The sequence below is a fragment of the Leucopleurus acutus genome (assembly GCF_964270905.1).
Source record: "Leucopleurus acutus genome assembly, chromosome: 11".
In the NCBI taxonomy this organism is placed as follows: Eukaryota; Metazoa; Chordata; class Mammalia; order Artiodactyla; family Delphinidae; genus Leucopleurus; species Leucopleurus acutus.
In genome coordinates, this window is record NC_139152.1 from 1083034 (window position 1) to 1089082 (window position 6049).

Below are 6049 nucleotides of genomic sequence, written 5' to 3' on the forward strand. Positions count from 1 at the left end.
CCTCGTTCTAAACACTGAGGGTCCCACTGAACAAAGGCAGAAATAGCTGCCTCTGCGGAGTTTCCATACGGTGAAAGGAAACAAAATTGAACGTGAACCAGTGAAGTACATACAGTCGTATGTCAGGTGGTGATAAATGCTAAGGAGAGATAAACCAAATACAGAAGAGAGCTTGGGCGTGACAACAGGGCCGACAGCTAACTTTGTTTTCTAACAGTAAAGCCAAGGCTGGAGCAGAGCAGAGAGAAAATGTGGCCCTTGAGCTCAGGACTGGCCTCCGTTGGTGGGGTCACTGCCCTTGGGACCAGTATATACTCAGTGTGCACCTTAAATCCCTCTTCAACTCCAGGCAGTATTCATTCCCACGCAGCGAACTCCAGAGGCACGCAGGCCAGAGGAAAGTGTGGATCAGTTCAAGGCTGAAGTTACCAACATGTTCTATCGGTTCTGCCTCAAGTCTGACAGCAGCTAATGAAGATCATTAGTAATGACATAATTATTGGACTGCAACAAACAAAAAAACCTGTTTCTCAGAGCTGGTTTTAGAAATCTTCCCTGAAAAATCGGGTAAGCAGTAGTAGCATCAGAACATGGATGTACCAGGCCTGGGCGAGCTGAGACTGGTACAGCCACACCTCAGCCTCCGGAAGTGCCACCTCCAAGCTTTTGCTGCCTGAAAAAGGCCCCTCCCTTCATCCCTAAGGAGAACGTTCTTGCAATGCCCAGGCCTTCCAGGAGATGGCAGCACAGCCTTAAAAGAAGCCAACTTGCCAGCAGGTGTAGTGCTGTGGCTGCCGGAATGAGGTCAGGATATTTAAGGAAGTGGGAGGTTGCAAAAAGTCATATAAAAATAGGCTTGTGTTCTATTTCTGTGTCTCACCCAATCTTTGACTATGCAGGACCACATAGTGATCTGTCTGTCACCACACAACTTCAGCACTGCTGTGCCCGCCGACTGATGCCTGAACACCAGCACTGTGACACTCCCCACCCCTCACCCCCTTCTGAACGTACCCAGAACTTCTCAGCCTAAGACGTGGCAGTCCTAATGTATTCCAGCTGAGGGAGAGTGAACAGGGGCTCATGACTCAGGCTTTGAAACCACCTAGCCTCCCCCGGGATAAAATGAGTAGAAACAAGGCAGTTCTCTCAGATCTGTAAGACCTGACCCATCTCAATATTTGTTTTGCTGGAATGCTTTCATTTTGGGAAAACTAGTAAATGAGACTCAAAACCCACCTGATAGCCATCCCCCAGCCCACCCAAGCTCTGGGACCTGCCACTTGCCCTTCTGTTCGTCGGGTGCTCAGTGTCTCTTGCCTGAGAAGTGTCCTGAGGGTGTGGATTTGCTCGGCTGCTTTGAGCAAGTGATGAGTCCGTGTTTCCATAGCGAAAAGGGCTCTGGTCTGGGAGATGAGCTACACCATTTGGAATCCCGAGGGCCTCTGAAAAGTCAGGCCAGTCCTCTGAGCCTCGGTTTTCTCATCTGAGGACATTGACACCAACACCTGCCATGTGGGTGGTTGTAAAGGTCAGAAGAGGTCATGTGACAATGCCTAGAATGCCTTTTTAAAAACATTTATTGATTTGTTTGACTCTGCTGGATCTTCATTGCTGCACGTGGGAATCTTTAGTTGTGGCATGCAAACTCTTAGTTGTGGCATATGGGATCTAGTTCCCCGACCAGGGATTGAACCCGGGCCCCCTGCATTGGGAGCGCAGAGTCTTAGCCACTGGACCACCAGGGGAGTCCCTAGAATGCTTTAAATCACTGGAATAGTTCAGGCTGATAATAAGATGAGATGATAACTGGGGGTGGGTAAGGAGAAGAAAGAATCCAATTCCACCTCAAAGTCCTGTACTCTTACTTTCTGACCCAGAATCAGACTCTTGACCTTACAAAGGTCAGATGCCCACATGTCGAGTCTGCCCTTTTCCAAGCTGGCCCTACATTCCGTGATGATAGGCAGCATCCTTAGCTGCCCCTCTGGGCACGTCTCGTCCAGCCAGAGCCCCTCTGTACAGGGACCCCAGTGGTGAAGCCCTGCAGGCAGTAGGATCATGCCTGGTGTGGACTTTGGCTAGAAGCAAGCCAAAGACAAATATTGGCAGGGTGGAGATGATGCTTTTCCAGGCCGGTCACGGGCCCCAGACCTTCGTCAGTTAGATGGCATTTTTATGGTTCATTTTAGAGCCTGGACTTGGAGTTCAGGGCAGAACTCTGCTTCCCGTCTCCTCCTCTCCAGGCACACACACAGTGCTCACTTTGCTTCTGTGTCTAAGGAGTGTCGTCATCCCCACCCCGTGCAGTACTTTACAGCGTAGGAACGCCGGCTCAGTTTGGTGCTCCGGCATCAACCATGTGCCGGGCGCTGTTCCAAGTGCTTTACATCCACGTCATCTTAATCACCAGCAGCCCTGCGACAGCAGCCCTGCTGTGGCCCCCAAGTTGTGGGTGTAGAAGCCAAGGCAACAGGGCAGTCACACAGGAATGCAGAGGGGGGCTGGGACTTCAGTAAGGCAGTTTGGCTCGAGTGTTTTTTCTCAGCTGATAACGTAATTCTGGCTGTACAAGGTGCTCTCACCCTGTTTGAGCTGGACAGCAAACCTGTGAGCAAGGCAATACAGGTATATTATTCTTATTCCTATCACTAGATGGGAAATTAAAGCTCAGAAACTGTCTGAGTTCAAAACTCATGGTTTCAGTGGCAAAGCTGGAACAACTACTGGAGACTTCTCTCACCAGAGCCCACGGCAGGGCATTCTTCAGAGGGCTGGCAATAGCTCCTCCCTATCTGCCCTCAGCGCGACCGGGAGCCCCCACACAGACCTGCCTTCCAATTTCCACATGTTCTCACCCACCCCGGGAGCCAGAGGGTTCGCCTGAGCAAATCTTCACGATGCCAGACCAGGCCTGATGTGAAACAAGTAACGGCTGCTCACTGGGGACTAGTCAGCCCTGCTCTGTCGTGGAAGGTGGAAGGATGCTGGGCCCTCCTGAGTCTTCCCTGGTCCCACTCAACTCAAGCTAATCACTCCTCCCTTCAAACTCCCCACTGTGCTTTGCATTTTCTTACAGTTATTTGTGCCATTCCCTTACTCAGCGGTGCCATTCCTTATCTCAGGGGGCATCTGGCATGGTGCAAAGCGGTAGGCGTGCGCTGCTCCAAGGGACCCCGCCTCCCCTGAGCTGTTCTGCATCATTTGATCGAGACTTGCAGGTACCCTCGCTGGTGAGCACTGTGAGAAAGGCTGCAAGCTGAGGAGCTACAGGCCCTAATGCAGCCCGCCAAAAAGGAGGGACGCGTGGTGGCGTTTCCAGATACTGGTGCCCCGGCCTGCCTACCTGCCTGTGAGTGATTTGCAATGTTCCTTCTAGTGCTCTCTTCCTTGTTTCCGAGGAAATAATCGAACAAACTTAGTCACCCTGAGTGATAGGATTTCAGGGTTGGAAGGAGCGCTATTCTACAGCCAAACTGAGGCCAGGAAGGGGAAGCGACAGCTGCTGTCACCCACGGAAGGATGCAGCACCCCTGCCCCCGACATTCTGCCCCAGAGAGGACCTCGCCTTGGCTTGAAGTGTTTCCTCACCAGCCCAGAGATCCCCGTGCTTTGGGGTGGGTCTCAGCATCCAAGGCCGCTGTTCGTGCCCAGATCCTGCTGGGAAGAGCACTCCCCACCCCAGGGCTCCCTCCCTGTATCCCCCCCCCAGAGCAACTCTGGTCCCCAAAACCTGTGGCTTCCTTCAGCGGGCCCTCGGGAGGGGCTCTCAACATAGTTTTAATATTTCGGTTGTATGGTTACCTGAGATGATGCTACAATTGTTACTGATCAATAGATTTTATTTACTAGAGAAACATTCCAAAAGAGGGTTGATGGAGGGGCAATTAAAAGTGGTCATTTTTATTTAAAAGCCTGGGAACCACTGACAGAATCTTTATGTCCCAAATTATTTCCTGAAGTTATTTCCCCAAATGGAATTTCGGGTCAGCAAGCCCTGATGAAGGCATATGGGCAGTGGGGAAGGAGGAGAAATGTTGGGAGGATTTCCAGAAATCTTCATTTCACACCTGACCCAGGTGAGGGCAGTGGAAAGAGAGGGGTGGTGAGAACCCCAAAGAAGCAGAAGGGCAGCGCTCCCAACCCTGGAGGCTTCAGTCAGCCTGAAAATTGGGTTTCTTACTCAGCTGACTACAGCAAGGAAAACACACCCGTGCCCAAGACTATCCCATGTCCAGGGCCTAAAAGAAATAAAGTAATAACTATAAAATAAACAAAAGGAATTGCAATTTGCCTTTGCATTTGTCTTAATGATTTTTCTCAGACTGTAACCTCAAAGGGCGTCTTGGTATCCTCACCCCGAGCCTCGTGCCCTGCTCCACAGGTAAGCTGACCCCACCCAGCATCTGGTTCCGGGGCAGGTTCAGAATGACACCAGGTGGAATGCTTGAAGGCTGGTAAAGTGAGGAAAACAGGTGTCGGAACATATTTTTTTAACCCATGACAATTCAGTTCATTTGAAAAATTGTTCAGGACTACTTGGCCAAGCTCCAGTTTGTTGGTTTTGTAAAAGCCTCTTTCCCTGCAAATCAGTCTGCGCAGGAAAGATCACCCTTCCGGGGGGGTAATCAGGAAGCCCCAGGAGGTGCCGGTCCACGAGTCTGGGTTGTGAGCTTCCACCACCACAGGGCCTGACGTGGCAGCCCTCTCTCTGGCTCCATGTTAACGTGAGAAGTCTTGGGTGAGAAGTCTTTCTGGGGACAGCCTCAGTGTCTGTGGCAACAGGAGGGAGCCTGTCCTCTCCGGGGATGGGCTGCCCCAACAGACAGGCTGCCCCGGAGCCTGCGCAGACTTGCCTTGGGCGTCCTCTGGGAAGAAGGTCATGAATGGTGAGGCGTGCGTCACCGTCCCTCCTATCTTGTGTCCTGCTGGGAAGCAAGTTTGTTCTTTGTGCGTCTGGTTCTGAAATGTAGTGGGACAGTGGGAGTGGACTAGGTAGGCTCACCACACCCTTCCCCTAATCCCTCATGACAAAAGGTGATTCCCTGGGTCGCATGAAGGAGGGGTGAGTTCCCGAGTCCTAGGGATTGCAGAGAGCAGAGGTGGAAAACCGGAGGCTCGACCTACCCCTCGATGGTGAAACTGCTGTGTGGGTACAGCCTAGGAAGTAAACAGACGTGAAAGCGTCCCTTCCTGTCTTTCTGGGGCCATCCTGGAGGGACTCCATCCCCCTCTGGCTTCTCTTCACAGGCCTTGGGCGTAATTTCCACAGACACGCCTAAGAAAACGTTCTCTGGGGTTAAAGGATCCTCCTCACATTTTACAACCTCTAATCTGATTGTTTAGTACCTGCTCTTTGAACTGTTTTTGTTAAAATGATGCATACCCAGACAAGACCAAAAACTACAAGAATCACCTGAAATCCCACCATCCATAAATGACAGCTTTAACCCTTTGATGGCCACCCTCCATAAACACAGCGTGCTCGTATGATTAGACATGACTGTGCTGCCCTGTGACCTGGTGTACGGTGTGCACAGGAGTCCTTCTTACTCCTCAAGTGGACATGGTACTACTCACACCTAAAACAAGAAATGAATAATCCTGCTGTTCCTGGTGACAGTTTACGTGCTTATAGTTCTTTGTAGTAAAAAGCAATTGTACCTCCTTGATCCCGTGGAAACTTGGGGCCGGGAGGAGACCTCTGGGGCTTCCATCGCCCTTGTCTGTGTGCTCAGTTCTAATCACCCCTCATCATTAAGTTGTAAAGTGTAGTTCTTTACAGCTTAGAAAGCACCTTTACATTATTTTCATTGATCATCACGAAATGAGACGGTGGTAAACGAGACAAGTAATCACAGTGCGATGATGGTGCATGTGGAGACTCACGACTCCATGTGTGCAAGGCACTAACAGTCACAGCGGCGTTTACTGAGAAGCCGCAGCGCCGGGCTCTGTGCAGGGGGCCTCACGTGGTCTCGGGATCCCCATCCTAGAGAGAGAATGCCTGAGGGTCAGAGAAGTCAAGTAGACCGATTGCGTGTCCACA